This window comes from Ceratotherium simum, chromosome X (assembly GCF_057802395.1).
Source record: "Ceratotherium simum simum isolate JZ-2026a chromosome X, ASM5780239v1, whole genome shotgun sequence".
NCBI classification, from domain to species: Eukaryota; Metazoa; Chordata; class Mammalia; order Perissodactyla; family Rhinocerotidae; genus Ceratotherium; species Ceratotherium simum.
The window spans coordinates 16,432,950-16,454,511 of NC_141940.1; the positions used below are offsets into that span (position 1 = coordinate 16,432,950).

The 21,562-nt window shown below is 40.1% G+C and overlaps 1 protein-coding gene across 4 annotated transcripts in view; it reads right to left on the bottom strand.

The window, feature by feature from the left end:
• FHL1 (four and a half LIM domains 1) overlaps nt 1–21,562 on the bottom strand; it is a 59,347-nt gene that overhangs the window by 16,052 nt on the left and 21,733 nt on the right. The window lies entirely within an intron of this gene.

Sequence of the window (21,562 nt, forward strand, 5' to 3'; positions counted from 1 at the left end):
AGAAGGGGAGGGGGCATTCCAAGAAAAGATACAGTGTGAGCAAGGGAATGAAAAGAACACAGGGCCTGTCCAGAAGCAGGATGCAGCCCAGTGGGGTAGGAGCACAGAATAAGGAAGTAGTGGCACGAAGCTAGAAAGGAAGGGAAAGCCAGAGCACGGAGGGCCTTTTTGCAACTGGTGCAAGGGAAGGGTGAACTCAGAATAATGCAAGCAGCGATAAGAAGGGGGGATCTCGGGGGAAGGGAGTCTGGAGGCAGGGAGATAGTCTGGAAGGGTACTGCAGTTGTCCAGATGAGATGTGAGAGAGGACTGAAGGAATGGGAGCAATGGCAATGGGCACAGAAAGGAAAGAAGAGATGTAGGGGACACTGTGGGGTGGGACTGAAAGGACAGGTTAGACCTATCGGACGGGAGGGAGCCGGTGATCCCTCTGAGACTGTGATTCTGGGTGATCAGGGAAATGATGGGGAAGTGGGGAGACAGAGCTGGTGTGGGGAAGAGTGGCACCTTATTTGGGGCTTTATAATGAGGTTCTTCTGCGATGTCGATAACTAAGCCCCTTAATGGGATCCAAGCTGTCAATTCAAGAGAGAAATAGGGCTAACGTGAGGTTACGGTGGAATCACGTCTGTGGGGATTTTCGCACTGCAATCTAATCCCAGACTCTCCCTCAGAAACCCCACTGGGAGGATCAAAATTCCAAAGTTCAAAGTGGTGCAACCTAAGAGGCAAACACGGCAAATTCAGTGACCCAGTTGGCCCCCATCTCAGGAGTTCCTCGTTCACAGCTTGGCTTGTGGTCACCCTTCTCCCTTTCCTATATTTTTCTTTTACCGAAGAAATTTCCAATTGGTTGAAAACTTATTCAGACAATTACTGGCCATTAGTCACAGCCAGAGGCAACAGACTGATAACAACCTGCAATGCAGTCTTTGTGGACTTCTCCGTGGTTTCATCTTATTTTTTTTTTTTTTACAATCTTTTTCTCTTCATGCCTACTACTAATAAATTAATACACTGCAAGTTTTTTCTCAATATAACTTTGTCAGGCTACTAGTCCATCTGCCAACAATTTTACTGAGTGACTCCAACTGCAAGATTAAGGCACTGGCCACGTGATTCAATGTTGAGCTTGCCGGAGTATTGCTTGTCCTATGTCCTCTTGCCAGAAAAAACCCAGTACGGCTTCAACCATCTCATGTTCCTGTCAATCTTTAGGGTGAGAAGAGTCCTTTTTCTTACTGACAAGTCAAATTTTGCAAAGTCATTGCTTAAATGTCACAATTCAGGGCATACCCGTCCAAGAGTAAAACAAGGGAGGCCCCCCCAGAACCACATGGGGGTGATTTCATCCAAGATCCAAATGAAAGCAAACCTGAAATTCTTCCTCCCAAAGGGTTTCTGAATTTCAGAGCAAAGGAAAGGGTGGCTATGAGAGTAGAGGACCTGTTACAAATGAGGCCCTCCGTGAAATAGAAGACCTTGTAAATAACAAAGCACCTTGAAAATGCTAATTCACTCCAGTGAAGACCTGTTCATTTCACACTTAACCAGGGCTCAGAAGGTTTCCTTATAATACTCACTCAGAGATTAAGAATTTAAGCACGTGCCATGGCCTCTGCCATTTGATAATTCAAATGTCATTCCATAATTAGTAACAGTTTTAAATGTCTCCTCTCCCCAAATTTTGCCCCTTCCCATACTGCTACTAGACCCTCACCAAGACGTAGGAACTATCCCAAACACATCCTATAGATATTTTTATGGGCCTCTAACCAGAAATCACCATCAGGACAACAGTGAATAAACGACTTTCAAAGTAAGCCACTATGATGATCTCAGATATAAAAAAAATTTGAAGTGGCACTTTTAAAAGAGAAAATAAAGAGAAAAATGATAGAAGAAAAGAAACAGAAAGCAGAAAGAGTTTAGAAGGAAATATATAATATAAATACAGAATCTCAGGTCAAGGGAAAATGAATGTTTTATGAAACCGAGAAGCTGGTAGGGATAAATCTTTGTCATATTTTAAGTGTTAAAATTCTCTTCCAGTCTATTTCTACCACCCACTTGTGATATATCTGTTTTATTTCCATGTTGCCATGTGCCATGACTCAAAACACCCTTTCAATCATGCTAAGTCCTGGCATTCACCAAGCCCACCTGTTATGGACATTTCAAGCCTGTGATAGATACTTGAGGGCTAAACACTCCATGACCCTAGTCTATAATTTGCCTAGCTGATTAATATCCATATCAGGAAAGAAGAGCAAATCAAGTAAGCTTTCATCCCTTTATTCTTAAAGCTCCTGAGATTGACTCCCTTGACCAGAGGTGTTATCATAATACCTTATGAACCCTGTTTCCTGGTGGGAGATCTCAACTAGTAACATATAATCTGTCTTCATTCACCAAAGGACTGTAATTAATACATTACCTTATTATGCACTGGTGTTTTCAATTCCCAAACAGGGGATAGCCCTAGAATTCAGGGTAAAGGTGGGAACACACATGGTTCTGTGGCATTTGGTCGTGGAGCACAGAAGTGGGAGTGAGAGCATGGGAGGAGGAAAGAGATCAAGCAGTGATCTGGGTGTCTCAGCACGTCTAGATTTTGTTAGGCAATAGGGTTGATTGTTTGATAGCAGGGTTACCTAAGGTGAAAGCCTCACTTGGTCCCCATCTGCCAAGTTTCCCCGAGGGCCATTTTCTGTCTACCTGAGCAGTGTCTCAAGTCAGATTCGAAGCAGATACTCACAGGCGGACCCAGAGGGTGGTGGTCCATGGTTATTCATGTCTGAGAGCAAACGTAAATAACTTTCTGTGGAAAGAGCTATTCTGTTTGCAAGGACAGGCACCATTGTGTGAAAACTCAGCAGCAAGCCCAGAGTAAAGGCTAACGTTATCTTGTTGTGTGTGGCCTGCGGTGAGTTACTGCCCCAAAGGGGAGATCGTTTTCCCTGTTTGTCAATCTGTGCATAATGAGGACAGGGTATAATGGGTGGGATCTGTGGGTGTTTCCACCTTCATAAAGACTGCATAATGATAGAGTTGGAAATGACCTTAGATACCATCTAGTCCAACCACCTCATTTTACAGATGGGAAAACTGAGGCCCAGAGATGGGGAGATGACTTCCTTCACTGTGCTAATGGCAGTTCCAGGTCTAGAACCTGGGTATCCGGACTCCCAAGGCACTGTTCCTTGCACTATATCAAGCTGCTTCCAGTAAGAGCTCTTTACTCATGACAATGTAAAACTTGGGAATGCCATTTATGGTAAATGAGGTTCGAGGTCCCTCGACTTTGGATGATAATCAGCAGAGGCTAGGTGCCTGGGTCACAGACCCCGAGACTAAGGGACAGTCTGTGTGATTTATAGATGAAACACTTTGTAGATTCTCTCATGCAAGAGTCTAGTTAAAGAGACCAAAAACTTCAGCTGAGATAAGTGGGAAGCAGTAATTGATAGAGAGCCAAGAGATAAGGACCAGGCTGATGGAGGAGCAGAGGGTCTGCCTAAAACAGCTGGCACTCAAGGAGCATGAGTGAGTGGTTTCCAAGCTCTTGAAGTCAAGCAATAGGTTCACCACGCCAGGCAGCAAGTACATGAATAGAACGACAGGAACACGAAGTCCAGCAAATAGAATGCGCGGACTCTGCAGCTAGAGTCACAGCAGCCACCACAGGTCATGCACTCGGAAAGATTACATCACATCTACCTCAAATCCCAACCCTTCTTGTTCATTTTCAAGCAGTGTGATAATCAAAGAGAACAAATATGTGAATACGTACCTAGTGTAAATAAGACCAGATTATCTAAGGTACGGAAAACTAAACAAAGAGTGATGGTGATTACTCTACTGCATTCAAAGGAATTCAGATAAAATGGTTCAGACTGGACCATAACTATTTTTGAAGGCTCCCATGAAAAAAATTCAAATTTTAATTTTATATGAGATTGTCTGAACAACTAACATTGTTCTAAGACAAATAATACGGAATTTGCCCTGAGTTTAATATAGGTATATCTATTTTATAAAGTTTCAAGGGAATACAGTGTATTGGCTAAGGGCATAGATTCTGGAGCCAAAATGTCTAGAATCGAATCTTGCCTCCACTATTTACTGATTGTATGCAAGCAAGTTTTACTTAACTTCTCTGTGACTCAATTTGCTCATCTGTAGAATGGGGCTAACAATAGTACCTACGTTAATAGGGTTGTTATGAGAAATGAAGCAGTAAGTATTTGCAACATTTAGAACAGTGGCTGGCACACAGTAAGCACAATATATTATTATTTATTCAATTACACTCTAAAAACGTGGATGTCCCAACAAGCAGCAGATTCCAGCAAAAGAGGAATTTATCTTCAAGTTCACCAGTTCACAGGGGATACGTGGAAAAGAGATAAGAGCTCAGGATCTTGGCCAAGAGCCCAGCTGTAAGTATGATGAGCCTGAGAATGATTGGGGCTCCAGAGAGCAATTCTAAAAGTCCTAGAACTCAGAGGAATCAGCCTCCGGCAGCAGGACAGCCCAGAGGAGAGAGCTGTCTATCCCACATGGACGAGGAGGGTTTATGAACAGATGATATTTAGGGAGAACAAAACTCTGCTCTCTTGATACTCTAGTGAAAATAAAAGACCCGCTAGGTCTAGGTCATCTGCTCACTCTTGAGATGGGGAAGGATCTTCCCCACATCCCTCCTACCAAGTAAAGGCCCAGTGAGCCCCATGGATTCGACTTTCCAACACGATGAATAAGGGCTTGCTTCGATGAGACTAATTAATGAGGTCGGCCACCCGTGGTTCGCATCTCTGATCTTAGGTTGACCTATGAAGATCAACAATGAAAACAGGCTACCTAAACCATCAGGAACAGGAGCTCCAGCCAGAACGTAGGTTAGTTTTCTACTATGTGAGTTAATTCTGAATGAATGCCAAGGACATGGATCTGAAAGACCTTATCTTACTAGGCCACTTACAGGAAGGACTCAGCAGCTCAGGTGAGGTAAGAATGCTTCTGGAGAGACTTAGCCTGAGTGAGCACAGGCACATTAGGCATTAGGGAATGCCTAATGTCTCAGGGGTGGCAGAACGGAAATAGGCGTTGTCTATCCCACTCCTGACCAAAGGTAGATTGTGGTCAACTCCCCGTACCCACCCCAAGATGAATTCAGGTTAAAGCACCTGGAGTTGGGAAGACCGACAGAAGACTGTTGTCTGACCAATCCATGGACAGGCCAGATGCTATGATGGCAACTGTCCTGCTGGACAACACTCCACAATGACCCCGCACCTATGAACAGTCTGGGATGAATGAACAGTCTGGGACGAGGGGAAGAGAAGCTACACCATCAGGTCCTCTGATTTCACCCCAGAACCCCACTGCTAATCCCCTCCTATTAGGAAGGGCTCCTTAAACCCTGTGACTCAGCTCAACCCAAGAGAACACAGGAAGGGAAGAGGGGCGGCTCAATGGCCGAGGGAGGTGGGCTAGTGGCAGGGGCAGCCCTGGGATCAGCTGTGAGGAGAGGAAGGGCAGACTGGTCCAAAAGGTTCTCTGAGACTCCTTTGAAAACTCCCATAACCTTCTCTCCTAGTGGCAGAGTCTGGGGAAAGCCTGCAGACACAATATCTCAATCGTATATAATTAAAAATTTTTTATTTGGTTATTTTGCCTAAAATCCTATCAATCAGGGCTTCATTTGGGTTAACAATATCCCCCTACAAAATGAAAAGATCACTGGTGTTAGTGAAAGGAGCTACAGGATATACAGTCCTCTGGCGTTACTATGATACTATGTAAAATATTTTACAATGGGAGTATGTCTTAGGTGGAAACTCAAGAAAGTTGTTCATTGTTGTACATGTTCACGGTGGTTCTTAAGTTTCCACGGTCATGACTTTGCCAAGTTCTTTTTTATTTTATTTATTGAGACAATAAATTTACACACCACAAAATTCACCCTTTTAACGTGTACTCTTTGGTGGTTTTTAGCATATTCATAAACTTGTGCGACCATCACCAAGAACATTTTCACCACCAAAAAAGAAACCCTGGACTGCTTAACAAACACTATTCCTCCCTCCCCCCAGCCCCTGGCAACCACGAATCTGGTTTGTGTCTCTATGGATTTGCCTACTCTGGACATTTCATATAAATGGGATCATACAATGTGTGACATTTTGTGGCTGGTTTCTTTCACTTAGCATCACATCTTCAAGGTTTGTGCATGTTGTAGATGTGTAGGTACTTCATTCCTTTTTATAGCTAAATAATATTCCATTGAACGGACACACCACGCCCTGTTCATTCAGCAGTTGATGGACATGAGTTGTTGCTACTTTTTAGCTATTATGAATAACGCTGCTGTGAACATTCTTTTTTGTGTGGATTTATTTTTAAATATGTATTTTTGAAAAGGTACAGAAGAGTATATAGTGAAAAGTCTTCCTCCCCTGCCTGTCCCCGAACACCCACTTCTCCCTCTCCATAAGTAACTAACCAATGACACCAGTGTCTTATGTTTCCAGAGACACCAGGCATAAGAAAAATAGAAGGTTATACACATTTTTTTCTTTTTCCTTTTTAAATAAATATAAATGGAGATATACTATACATTCTCTTCTACATCTTGCCTTTTCTGTTTAATATATTTTAGAAAATTTTCCATGTCAGTACATAAAGAGTTTCCACCTTTTTAACATGTACATAATATTCAACCGTGTAGATATGTCACAACTGACTTAATCAGTCCCATATTGACAAGACATTTAAGTTGTTTCCAGTCTATTATTACAAATGGTGCTGTAAGAAATATACAAAGTTTAAATGGTGGAATGAACCAACTAAAAAAAGTAGGAAGTTAGTTTAAGCAGATTGCCTTCCTCTAACACCCAACAAGCGTCAGCTGCACTACAGGAGCGAGAGCCGTGATTTACAAGGGAAGGGAGCGAGGAAAAGGAGAAGGGTGAAGGGATCTCAAGTGGACCAGGCAGCACCCACCAAAGCTTACAGAAATAGCCGATTATTTTTGTTCAGGCAGAGAAGACGCCATCTGGAAACCCTATGCCAACTCTGCTAAGGTTACCCTCAGTTAATAAGCCACCCAGACAGGAAGTGGCTTTTGATTCCAAGTCTAGTGCTCTTTGCACCAAACCACAATGCCTCGCCAATGAATTACAAAACAATAAACTGAGGAACACACTTTTCCTGACAACATACACACATGCTCATGCAGTGCTGCACCATGATAGGTCAGTGGCCCTGGAGGATTTACCCCTCGAAATGAGGGGGGCACTTAGTGTTCACCAAGACTTTAGGCTGAAAAGCCATAAAGTACATATGGTATTCGACTTTCAAATGTTCATGTTCTCTTCTTTATCTAGTTTAAAAAATGAAAGGTGGCTTCTCAGCTGGGGATTATAATGGACAACCTGAGCTGGGCACAAGGCCTTCTGGACGATCAGACTGGCAACATGTCACCGACACGTAGCGCCAACGGAGTGCACGGCTCTGAGTCACAGGGCTGACCTTCACTTTGCATGCCGGGAAAACAAAACACCATACTCGTTCGTTACAGAAATCTGTCGGGGATTTTTCAACTATGTCTGTATCTGAGTTTTAAATTCACCCTGTAAGTGTTCCTTCTTTAAAGCAGAAGAGGAGCTGGATGTCTGTGGTCTCAAAACTCAGTCTTTTCCGAAACGGCTACTTGTTTTGTAAAGGTCGCATAACTAACTGAAGCCAGGTGGCTCGTGATCTATTTATCACCGATTTACCAACTTAGATTATACTCCCCTGGTGCTATGGATAAACAAGAAAATGTCACTAGCACCCCACTCCAATCTCACAGTGAACATGGGAAAAAGTAACTCTTTGGATTTCAGGAAAAGGGGCTGATGTTTATAAATCAGCTCAATAGATGCAAATCTATTAAAATCATCTTAAAAGTACGCCTACCAGCTATTTTTGTTAGATGTTAAAACAGGGACCGCCAGCTGGGGCAATTCAGTGTGGCAAACCATGAGTATTATAAAAATCCCAACACCTAATTAATTTTAATTCACTTCAAACTGTCTACTCAGTTAAAGTCAAAAATAAATGCTAAAGCCTACATAAATGATCACACTGGACAAGGAAATGCAGAGAGAAGAGATTAATTCAGGAACTGTGAAACAGGACATTTAATTTTAAAACATTTTTAGCAAGTTCAAAGCCAATCAAAACTTAGCTCTATAAAAACAAATTGAGACAACAGTATAAAACTTAATTTTAAGCTTTCATTTAATGAAAAGAACAGTGAATGTTTTGTTGACTTTATTGTTTTATAACTCAAGGAATGAGCAACAGATGTGGAATCAAAAACCCCAGACAGAATCCCTGACTCTGCTGAGCTGCTCACTAGCCAAGTTAAGTTTTCTTCCTCATCAAGAAAATGGGGACATTCATACCTGTCCTGCTTTCCCTATACAGTTGTTTTAGGGACCAAATTAAATCATATGTGTCGAAGTACTATATGAACTGAAAAGTAATATCAAGATAATATATTTGTCAAAGCAAAAAAATATATAATTCAGGCTTTGTACCTAAGTAGACAGTGTCTTCTAATTTTTCAAGTGGATTTAATTCTTCACGATTTACACGATTTTTGCAATAAACACACACATTTCTCAGGCACCATAAAATCTAGTAGCAGATCATTGTGAAAAGACTGACAATCTCCATGGCAGGGATTCTCTCTCTCTCTCAGGTTAGCCCAAACTTTCAAGGACATAGAATTTAGAAAATAGTAATACGGGTATTTTAGTTTTATTTAGGGTCTAGCTACTTAATACTCTTGATATTTAGTTAATATTTAATTCTTTGTAAAAGCACAAGTAGCTAGGAACAAATGTATAATAAGCAAGCTCTACATAATCTTGGTTCTTTGCTTTGATCTGAAAATCAAAAGCATACTCCTCTGCACATTTGTAGTGCGTAATTTTAGTCGCTTTAAGTAAGTGACATGGTTTATCCTTCATTCTTTACAAAGACAATAACTTGGAAAGCTCTCAACAAAAGAGAAAATTAAGCCAAGGTTAGTTCGAAGACTTTTACTTGGGAAAAATTAAATGAAACAAGGAGTCCTTTTTATTTCTGTTGTCAAAAGGGCTGGAGATTTAGTAACAACTTGAAGAAGTGAGTTAATCCCGTTGTAACACGGCCAAGACAGGGTTTATTTTCCTACTGTTATGATGGTAACTTAGAACACACAGGACAACAATATCAAATATCAATTCCCTCCAGAGTTGTAACTTTCTAAATGTAGTAATTAGTAATTTGTCAAGATTATCGTTCAACATACAAATAATTTCTACATAGTAATTCGAACCTCCATGCCACCTTCTACATCAAGTCCTCAAATGCTATCAAATATAAACCAGGTACTGTTTTCATGAAATAAGCCTACAGGTGTTACAGACAGATAAACTGAGACATTAAAGAGATTAAGTGTCTTGCCTTAAGAGAGGGGGGCGAGGTCAAACTAAGAATAGAAGCTCAAATACTGTCACCTGTCCCAATCATAAATCTAGACACCTTCCCACCTTCCTGCTAGCAATAAGTATATAGTCTAATCAATTTCTATGTGTTTGAAACATACGTTTTGCAGTAAGAAAATTAATCTTCTAAACTAACTTGTGAAAATATCACCTAATAAAGGGTGGTACTGTACATATGAACTATGGAATATAAAGTAGTCATACCCAAAACAACTTTTTACAAATAAAATTAAACCTTATTAATGTTAACTTCTCAATGTTAATAATTTAAAAACTTGAGCTATAACAGAAACTAGAGATAGTTTTAAACTCCTCTATTATACTATATACAGTAAATTAGTTTTATTATCCGTGCGTATGAAACCATCACAGAACAAGTCAGTCACATTCTGACATCAAAGAGCAAGGCAGTGATAGAGGAATCAAAACCTTTGCAACCTAATAGTCTCTTCCAAGACCAAAGGACATATTATCCCATGGTGCCAAGGAGTTTTTATGGGTTTTAAAGGGTAGTGTGTCTGTCTGAGGAGGTTGGTAAATTTTTTACAACTCCCTATATACAATTTTTTAAAAATTTATGTTCTATTGACATATTTAAAATATATCTACTCACCCAGTTCCCTACCACATCCCCCACCTAATCTTTGCTCCAAAGATTTTCTATCCTAACTTTTTGTTCTTACACATTAGATTTTCTTAGAAGGTCCAGAGATTGGGAACAGAGCAGAGACCTGTTGCTAGCCAAGCAACGGCAGCTGGAACTGAAGTGGAAACTACAGGACTAGCCCCTATAGGGAGTAGGTAAAACTGCGTGGAAATGCTTTGAAGGCATCTCCTGCCAGCTAACTCAAGAGTGCGAGTGAAGACTTCCAGAAGGAAATATACCCAGCCAACCCCCTGGGCTAAGGGAGAGTGTCTGGACGCAATTCTGGGGATTGAGAAAAAAGGGAACAACAACACAGCTTTGCAGGAATGTATTGAGTGCTTTCCACATAAATAGGGGCAAAAGCCATATGCTAAAATCTTTCATCACCATCCCGGTCTCACTGTTCCAATTGTAACAAGAGTGTTTTTTTTTTTTTTTAATAATTTGCACTTAACACCTTGACACCAGGGTTTGGGATCAGATCCAGCATAGACCAATTTAGTCCTCAGTTAACTGCTCCTCTGCTTTCCAAAGGCAATAGATTTTGTGGGAGTGACCGACACTGGATGTTTATAACACTTTTAAAGACGATCCGGCCTCTCTATAAGAACTGGAAGTTATCTGGCTCCTGTCTCAACGATGAAAACAAAATTTACAAGTATAACCCCTCTATTAGGGGTCAGCAACGTCTGAGTCACGAAAAAGTTCAGATTTAAAAATAAGCCAGTATTCTTTTCCAACTCCAAGCCAGAATGCCAGAAAATCTGTCACTTTTAAAATAAGGCTTCTAAATGTTTTCCCAGTAAAACTTGGGCATTTATTTTACATCTTCTTTCACAGGAATCTATGCCTATTTAGGCACAGTTGTGTAATGTTCAAAAAGTCAGACTCTAAGTGTGTAAACTATATGAAGTTATGTAAACTGGTGAAATCCACTACATTTGCTTTGAAATGCATCCAAAAATACTACGGATTGATGGATAGAGGGACAGATAGAGAAGTGATCCAGCAAGTATAGTAGAATGTCAGTGGTCGACTCTAGATGATGGGAATACAGGTGGTCCCTGCAAAATCATTTCAACTTTGAAAATCTTCATAACAAAATGTTAGGGGAAAATAAAATACAGATAAGCAAACATTTTCAAAATTGACTGCAGCTACACACAAGCAAGTACTGGCTTCCAAAAGGCATTTTAGACTACGGGCACAGAATGTGGCACAATCCAGGATAAACGGACCAAAGTGAGGAGCACAGCGTCTAAGCGAAAGAAATCTGCCAAAGCCATTGTAAGGCTTTTCAGGCATAATCAAAGCCCTGAAAATCTCACGATGCTCACATACTCAATACTGCACACATACATTGTCAGACCTATGTTGAGCAGTTTGAGCTACAGGCCAAGAGACCTTCTTGAAGGTTCCCCAGTCCATTTGCACAGCCCCAGCTGAGGGGTGACGCTAGAGCCAGCCTCCAGCCTCTTAACTCTCTTTCCCCTTTTATGGTCGTTTCAAGTTGAAAGCATATACTTATCTGTTTCCAGATTCCTAAAGGTCCTAGGGAAAAAAAAATCTAAATATAACAGATGGGTAAGTGCTCATGGTAACTAGAAACCAAAATGTAACTTCAGCTTTTGCAGGCCAATGCCTTAACACCATGGCTTTAGTGTAATGGTCTCGCTGAAGACCTTTTGTCTTTATTCCCACAACAGAAATATTACCCTGGCTTTGATGAATGACAGATAAGTGTCATTCAAAATTTTATTTTAAGTTGACATTAACAACCTTTACTTAAAGTCAATCAGTAAGTGTTCTCCAGTATGTTAAAATTTATGACAAAACACAGTTGAGTATGTCTGCTATTTTTTATCATTTTTAATAGTTTAATACACTTTTAAAAAAATCTAATTCAAATGTTGGTGAAGCCTCTGAAACATTTCTATGAGTTCTAGGGTTCCATGGAATATAATGTAAAAACCTTTTATTTGTACTGTTAGTGTTTATTAAATCTATGACCCTGAGGTAAAATAACAGCCACTGAACCCTCTCTAGACTTTCTGTAAGTGGTATCACGCCGGTAACTTCCTGATTCTGAATCTCTTTCCCCATCCCTTATGGTATCCAACTCTAACCTTTTGCCCCACTATCCTCAACCCCAATTCGCTGGTTTTACTCACATAAACAAGACCCTCACTTCTATTTCCTAGGCTGGCCTTCCAAGTTTCAACAACACAAATAACGTGACCATGAAAGGAGGAGGGAAAGGCACAGTGATACATACGTGTGTTTGTAGACTTGCTGGTAGAAACAAACGAAAACTTCCCCGAGTCTGAAAAGGGAGCTTATTTCACATTCAACTTACCACCTCTTCTTGGCTACCACCAAAACAAATGTTGGAATCTTAGCAAATCTGACAGCAGCTCTAAGACTGTCAAAATCGAAACCACATAATGATACGCATGCTTAAGTGTTTAGGGGTGAAGTGTACGGATGCCTGCAGCTTACTTTAAAATGCAACCAAAAAACTAAGATGGACTAACGGATGGATATATGATAAAGCAAACACAGAACAATGTCTAACTGTAGAATCTGGGTGGTGGGAATATGAGTATTCATTGTATAACTTTGACTTCTCTGTTTGAAAAACTTCATAATAAAATGTTGGAAAAAATGACGCCACGCTATAATGAGGTCGGAGGGAGTGTTCTATTTGAGAATATACTCCAGTGATGTCAGGAACACTGATATTAGAGGAAAAGGGAGTTAGACAAAGACCCTGAGATTGTCCTGTATGATAGCACAGTAATGCTATGGCTTGTAATTTATAAAATGCCTTTCATTCAATTAATTGTATCTCCAGTAAATGCCTGCTAAGCCTCTCGCACTAGATAATAAATGATACAGAGGACACCAAAGAAAACATTAGTATTCTTGCTCTCAAGGAGCTTCCAGGTCCCTGGGAAAAGGAGAGTACAATTTAAGAAAATAACCCCAAGCAAATCCTGGACTCTCTTTGTGCCTTAGACTGTCCCAGTAATAAAAATGGAAAACACCCAGGAAAGGGCCACAGGACTTGGGTCAAGATCCTGTGTAAAGTCTCTGAGGACTGACAATACAGAGGACGCAGCTGGGAACATAAAGGAGGGGCTAAAAATAATGGAACATGTTGTATTGTTTCCAGGTTCAAACCAGTCATGTGAGCCCAATGCCAAGGGTGGAACTCGTCCTCTCCAATTAGTCAACATTTGAACCACTTTAATGAGCAAAAGCCACTATGGACTATGAATCTCCTAGCCCACGTACACTGACAGCTATGTATACAAACCCCTCACCAGAATCCACAGGAAAAGCTCCACTGGTGCTGGGAAAGAAACATCTGGAATATCTTAAGTAAATTATTCATTCATAGCCCTGAAGAATGTATAAAAATGGTCATATCACATAAATCTATCGCACAGTTTAAGAGATGTCTGCAGGGGCTGGCACCGTGGCTTAGCGGTTAAGTGCGTGCGCTCGGCTGCTGGCGGCCCGGGTTCGGGTCCTGGGCGGGCACCGACGCACCGCTTCTCCGGCCATGCTGAGGCCGCGTCCCACATACAGCAACTAGAAGGATGTGCAGCTATGACCTACAACTATCTACTGGGGCTTTGGGGATAAAAATATAAATAAATAAAATTATAAAAAAAAGAGATGTCTGCAGACTCGCAAAGACCACCAGTTCTCACTAAACTACCTAAGGACCACTGCTTTATTACGTAGGTGAGGAACTGTTACAGAAACTAACTGTACTCCAATAAATGGAGATCCTTCAGTGAGAGATGCTATACAAAGTGTGAAGCTCATCTGGCTGATCGGATAGCTGAATGAGGCTAGTACTAAAATACATTTTTATATATTTCATCCTTTTTTATTTAAATTGATTTTATCCCTAGAGCTGTTTAAACAAAATGAAATATTAACGATTAAAGAAATAATGAAACAAATTATAACTATTATTAGCACAGTTCTCCACGCTAGGCTTTCAACACATAAGGTTGATATGATAATGATGATGATGACAATGACGATGATGATGATAAAAGTGCGACTCTTTCCCAAGCATTATTAAGGGCTTTGGGCCTTAACGTTTTGATTTCTGTAAAAGCTTTGACCTCAGCTATGCTTATTGTACTGACCATAATAAAATGTGTATGATTTAGCTATGACCTTGACCTCATAAATTTTCTAAGTTCATGGTTATAAGACACATGAGTCAAGGTTTCAAACCCAGAACTTAATGAGTATCCAACGTTCATCTCACAAGTATGGATCAATCTCTTTCACAAGTGAGCATCTGTTGTTTGGCTTCTCAAGTCTGTCCTATAAATAGAAGAGTTGAGGATAGAGAAAACCTTAAACAACTTCCCTATCCATTGAATTTTATTATGTTAAAACATCTTAATAAAAACATTAAGTATTCACAAGTTCCTATTGGACTTGAACTGAACTTGATGACAGATCTGAACGCGAATATTTTATTGGGGAATAAGGATGTAAGGGCACTTATGTTGCTTCGCTTGTCTCAGCCTTTGTGTATCCCTATTAATCATTTATTGACTCCTTTGCTTTGGTTTTAAAGAAAATTCACATACGTAAGTTTGTTCCTAGAGAAGGTGAAAGGACTTGCAAACAGATAAATTATCCATGAGTAAACTAACACAGTACACAGTAGCCTTAAATAAAGCACTCTGACTTGATTTTGGATAAATTATTAAATTTCCTAAAACTGGAGCATCCTTGTAAGTCTCAAAGAATCATATGGGAGAGGATAAAAAGTTTTAAAGGTCATTTGAACCAAGATGGTTTGACTCCAGCTACCTTAGAGGTCAGATATCCATGTCTTCACTTCACACCAATAGGTAGAGATGGAATTCCAGATTTGAACTTCAATATCCAAAGCTGACTTCTTCCATGGGAATCCTAGTCAAACCCAACCTTTATTTTGGCCTTCCATGGCACAGTTTAATGCAGTTGAACTCTGTAATACGGTTTGCATATTTATATGTATGCAAATTTATAATCCTGTAATGGATAAAGGAGCTACAGTTTAAAAATAAAAAAAAATTGTAATATCCAATCAATGTTTCCATTGATTTATATTCTTACAAAAGGTTCTCTTATAAAAAGTTCTCACAGACAGTTATTCACATTTAATTAAACAATACTTTATTTCACTGAAAAGAAAATCATTTCCTGGGGCCATTAGTAATGTTGCATGCATGTGTGTGTTTATCTAAAAGACTTTTCAGCTTTCTTTACAAGTGCTATATGAACTCTGATGGAAGATAGCACACGAATAGAAGACTCTGGAGATTCCACTTTTCAAGAATCTAGTCAGGACCCTTTCTCTAAGTGAGGCAGTTTCTCTCCTAAAGTGAAAATGAATTCCTTCTATCTCAGAGGCTGGGAAAGTTACGAGATGTACAAGAGGTCAAAATTAAGTCCATTAAATCCCAGCCCCGGATTTAGTCACCATAGAGACAGGGGAGATAAATAAACCAGTAACCTTAACAAATGTGCTGCACCTTTGCCAGACATATCTCTGACTTACCATTATTTTTACTTAAGTATCTTTCAGTCCAAACACAACTGACGATGAAGACTACAAAACCAAACAGAACTAGGCCCAAAAGAAATAGGAGCGCTCATAAGGCAAAGGGCAGGCAAAGAGTCAAGAGCTACCCCCTTAGTAATGTGCTCTCTGTTCCCCTTGAAAAACGATTGCAACATGAAGCTCCAGAGGCAATGACATATGGGGAAAATATGTGCTTCTAAAGCCAGAGGAAAGCATGTCAAAAAAGAAAAACAGACATGAAGTAACTGACCTAATTAAAGGAGAAAAGTATACTTACAGCAGGGAAACAAATATATCTGAAACAGGGAATCCAACTGGAGGGGAGGGGATGCTGTAAGAAGGCTCAGGGCACTAACGTGAATTTTTGTTACCTATCTAAATGAAACCAGAAGATGAAATAGGCATTGCCCTTGAATTACGGCTCCATGAAGGTTCTACTTAAGTGTACACTGAACCTTGAGACACGAAGATTCATTCCCTAGCACTGCCACACACTAATGAAAGCTCTGAGACAAATATTTATACTTTGTCACGCGGGATACCAAGATGCCTCCCTACCAACCACAGAAAACAGAAGAAGAAAGAAAAACGGGAGCTCGGGAGGATGGAACAAAGCAGCAAGTAGGAACTACATCATCAGAACTCCCTGTTTAGGCTCTGGGCGGGAGTCCTCGTGGTGTTTCAGAGTGATTTTCTGACGGCCTGCAGTGTGGGCAGCGGGAATATCGCTGCTTGTGAAACGGAGTTAAGTAGCTGAAGCCGAAGGTTCTCAACCGCTAAGTGAGCATATACTTATGGTAAAATGCACAAACAATAGGACAATACCACGAATAAAACCTCAAAGAAAGGATTACTTACATTTGTCCATGTGCCTTCTAGTTCTTGTCCATATGTACGTACCACTTTACAGGGTGATAATCACAGCACATATACAATTTTGCATCCTGAATTTTTTAGTAGGGCTGTATTATACAAATTCTTTCATATTGCTCTGCAAGCATCAAAATTATACTTTTGAACAGAATCGTGGAATTCCACTGCAGAGATGTATAATCACTTTACAAAAAATATTTGTTGAATAAATGAACCATTTCTCTAATGTCGGACATTTCAATTCCTTCTAATTTTTGTCCTTATAAATGACACTGTGATGAACACCCGTAACACATAGCTTTTTTTCTTCTTTTTTTAGAACAATTCGTTTCTTAGAACATATTTCCCAAAATAGGATGACTGGATCAAGGGGTACCAATCTTTGTGACTTTTGCCATGTATTGCCAAATAATGTTCCAAAAGGCTTTTTACCAACTTACAATGCTACCAGCAATGAGTAAGTGTTTATCAGTTTCAAGGTAACCATATCAGCATCGGGTTTTTTTTTTGGTTTTTGTTGATTTAATAGGTGAAAAATGTACCCTGTTGCTGTTTGAATATGCTTGTCTTTGCATACCAGTGAGGCTGAATGTTTTTCCACGCATTTACTTACTTTGTGATATAACATGAACACCTTTTAATGGTCCAACTACTGAAGAATTCATTCAGCCAACAGTTATGGAGTATCTACCAAGTGCCAGGCCTTACAATCTATATGAGTTCTGCGCATAATATGAAAATTAATTATCTTGTCAACGTCACCACAAACTTTCCCTGGTATGTTTTCCTTTTCATTATTTATTTTTTCCAACTTTATTGAGGTATAAATTAACAAAAATTGTATATATTTAAGGTATACAACGTGATGATTTGATATATGTATACACTGTGACATGATTACCACATCGTGTTAATTAACATGTCCATCACCTCAGAGTTACCAATTTTGCGTGTATGGTGAGAACACTTAAGATCTACTCTCACAGTAAACTGTTATATATTTATATCTGTTGATCTCTTCCTTTCTGACTTCTTCTATCATTTTGTATCTTACAAGGTTATCATATATCCATGGATTTGATAATCATCCTCTTTTCTGTGGCCTTATTTATAAGTTTTCTAAGAGTCTCATAAATATATTCTATAATTATAAAATTAAAAGCTCTAATCCATACTTCATGATTCTTGAGCTTCAACACATCTAGCTTTTTTTACTAGAAGCCCTTAATTTAAAACAAGTTTTAAAATAAAAGTTAGATTTATCTTTTACATGGGCTATGTTGTATTAAAAATAATTGAGTCTTTTTAACTTACCTTGCTGCAACTAGGAGTGAACTCAGATTTATCTATGATGGTTCAACGCAAAATAGCCTGGCTAAGGTCTCGTCTTTCTCAGGCCAAAGAAAAAGATATCTAGAACCATCACTGCATGACTGCTTTTTCTTAGGACTGCTTTAGGGTAGAGTCCCTTTGCTACTCAAAGAGAGCTGGGTCCTCAGAGGAGCAGTGGGATAAGCTGGTGCTTGTTGGAATTGCAGAATCTCAGGCCCTCCCCCACACCTGCTGCATCAGACGCTGCATGTTCAAGTTTGAGAAGCACTGGGGTAGACCACAGGATTCCTCCAAACTCTGTTGATGCTCCTTCTCTTAATCAGACACCATCAGAAGGTATCCCTCTCCTGAAATATCTACCCTCGACCCTTTTAATGCACCCCCTTAAAATGAACATCATCGTGCACCTGAATATTAACGAGCTGATATTTTGAGAGAAAGGATGGCCGTAAATTTGTAGCCTCAATTTCATCTAGACCTGGGGTTGCAAACTCACCTGCCTGTAAGAGCCAAGCAGATCTTATAAATGAGTAAAACATTCAGATAATGGCAACTGACCCTGTCCTTAGAGTCAAGGAGTAACAGAGAGTGGTAGAGACTGTGGCACATTTCAGAGTTCACGTTCCATCTAAAGATACAGCAGCTATTTGGCTCCAGCTTAGTGTTGCCCAACTGGAAGGCAGGCTCAATGTTGCCAGATCTTCTGATATTTCAAGAGAAGCTGAAAATCTGGACTTCTTCAAAATGTGAAATCTCTCAATTTTTAAATGCTGGCAATTCATTTAAAAATTTAAAAGAACAGCCCTGTGTGCCAGATCCAGCCCACCACTTTGAGCCCTTGGCTCTAGACTGATTATTTCCAAACTCTTTAAGCCTGGGCAACCCATCTGTGTGGATTTTTCATGCTTACTGCCAGTGCACCAAGAAGAGAGGTCACCTCAATAGTAATGGTACAAATCAAATCACTTATTTTAAAATTTTGTGTTTTGTGAATCTTAAAAACTGCCAAATCAATAATGAAAGCGACCATATGTCAGGGATACAAATATTTCCTAGATGCGAAATACATGTTTAATTAATTAACAATATTGTCACTACTACAGAAACAAGTACATAGAGCACCCAGCTCATGTATGTTGTGTTCAAGTTTTTGTTCCAAATAATTCCATAACTAAAAGGCAGCCAAATGGAATAATTTCGTGTTCCTGAATTATAAAGTTTACCTGTGATAAATGCTGTATTAAACACAGAAGGGGACACATTATAATTTAAAAAAACCAAAATATCCTCACGTGGAAATCGCAAAGTCCATTTTCCTAAACTGTTCAATTATTCCAAACAAACTTTAGAAAAATGGAGTGTGAAATACACAGCTTACATCTGTTTTCATGTGGGGGCCATCTGGGTCCCAGGCACAGCTGCACCCCCAGCAATTAGTGCATACTTTATTATTTGCACGTGCTTAAATGGAGGTGGCATACATCACAGGCTCCAAGAGCAGACTGGAGACAGGGATTCTGAATTGCACCCATCAACCCATACTGGTCTGCTCAATACTGGGCAATTTAATTAAAAAAGGAAAAACCAATTTTCAGTTTCCTCATCTGCAAAAGGGAAAATAATCTAGGGATGTCCTACACTTGAAGAATAGCAGACCAAATGTATTATTCTTTTTGTTTTGCTCACTCCTACATTCCTGGCCTGGGACATAGTAGGGGTGAATGAATGAATGAATAAAAGAAAGGAATAAAGACCACAAGATACAATTGCATCATGACTGTTGTTTACATCAATTCTATAGATTTCTGTCACAGGGAAACAGAATTTAACAGATTCTATTTAATTGACTCACCTGAGAAACTCATTGCTCTACAAGAAAACCCAATGATGCTAAGTTTTGGTCAAATTAAAGATATCATTGAGGTATTCTTAATATCACAAAACCATTTCAAATATGTGTTCAAAAAACTTCAATTAAAATGTTCCATCTTAAGAATACAGTCTTGTGCACATAGTTTCTATTGAAGTTTACTAGCAACGACGTTTGTCAAAGCTGCAGATTGCTGTGGAATTACTAAGGGCAAAGAATGCATGTGAATGGCCAAGTTTCACCTATCGGCATTTCCAATTAAGGCGATGGGAGGACATTTTACCCTTCTGTATCTCGCCTTAAACAATCTAGTCTCTGTTTCTGTGGAAAAATCCAAACGAGAGCTGTGAAAGGGCCCAGAGTGAAAATCTCTACTCTTTAGACAGAGCACTGTGCCATCCAACTGTGCCCTAGGGTTCCTCAGAGGGGAGCGAGTCACAGGCTCCCACTTGAGCCAAAGCAATTCCGCTTTGGTCTGCTCTAGTGGGGTTAGACCTAAGATTTTATTGGAAGACAGGTTTCTATCGTTAAAAAAAAAAGTTTGAAAACAACCATTTTAGGTAAAGGCTGACAGCTACGTCACGGCTTAGACCCGAAGACGGAAGAGCCGCTCTCTGGCAGCTGAGAGAAACTGCTGAAGCTTTTGTCCCTGGGCCAGTTTAAGCTCCAGGCCCTGGGAAGGACTTCCGACTACCACCATAATGGATAAGATTGATAAAATTCAGACTAAACACTTCTAAAAACCTGTCCTACTCTTTTACTCTTTAAGGTTTAATATATTTAGGTATTTGAATATATATTTCTTAAAATGTGTGAAGAATTCTGCAGCAAGCAGACGTAACAAACGCAATTATCCTCACCTAGTGAGCATCTACCCTACCAGAACTAAAAAGACCTACGCTGAATGTGGGACTGTGTGTGGAGGCAGGGCAGGGTGGAGGGGAAGGCAAAAATGTAGCAACCTTTTGGTGGATGAAACTGGAAATCCTGACTGGTCTGGTGCTGGCAAATGTTACACCCTCTGTTGCAAATACGTGGAGACTGGGGCACAGAAAGAAGAAAGACTGGGGCCCCTTACCTTGTACCTGGGTGAGATTCCCTCCTTTCATTATTTTCAAAGGCAAGTGTCCCGTCTCTCAAAGAGAGAAGTGAGTAACCCTGAATGATCACCGAGTATGCATAGCCCCTGTGGCTAAATGAAGAGGACAGAGGACGCCTACCCACTGTACGTTAAATGAAAGGGCTGGTCAATCTGGCTGCTTGCACTAATGCAGCAATGCTTTGAACTTGAGTACTAATCTGAAAACACCTTGTTGGCCCACCTTAATGTAACCCAATGGAAGTCCTCTTCGGTGTTCCCATCACCAGATTTTGCAGTGGCAGTCCCACACCTTGGCTCCTTCCCCACCAACCCCAGGCATAAAGATTGCTGACAGCTGATTGGTTAGCCCCACCTTCTCACGGTTGTCAGCAGCAGTCTCCTCCCTCCATCCCAGCATTTGCTCCATGGAGCTTTCCTGCGCCCTACTGTTCATGCTGTGACATGAGCAGATCTTTATTTTCAAGCAGACCTTCTAATAGTTCTGTTGTGCTTGGCATATTCACTTTTCATGCCCTCAGATTAAAAGCAAATGAGATTTTTTTCCTTTGAAAAGGCATCCCCCAGAGAGCTAATATTTAGGGTAAGC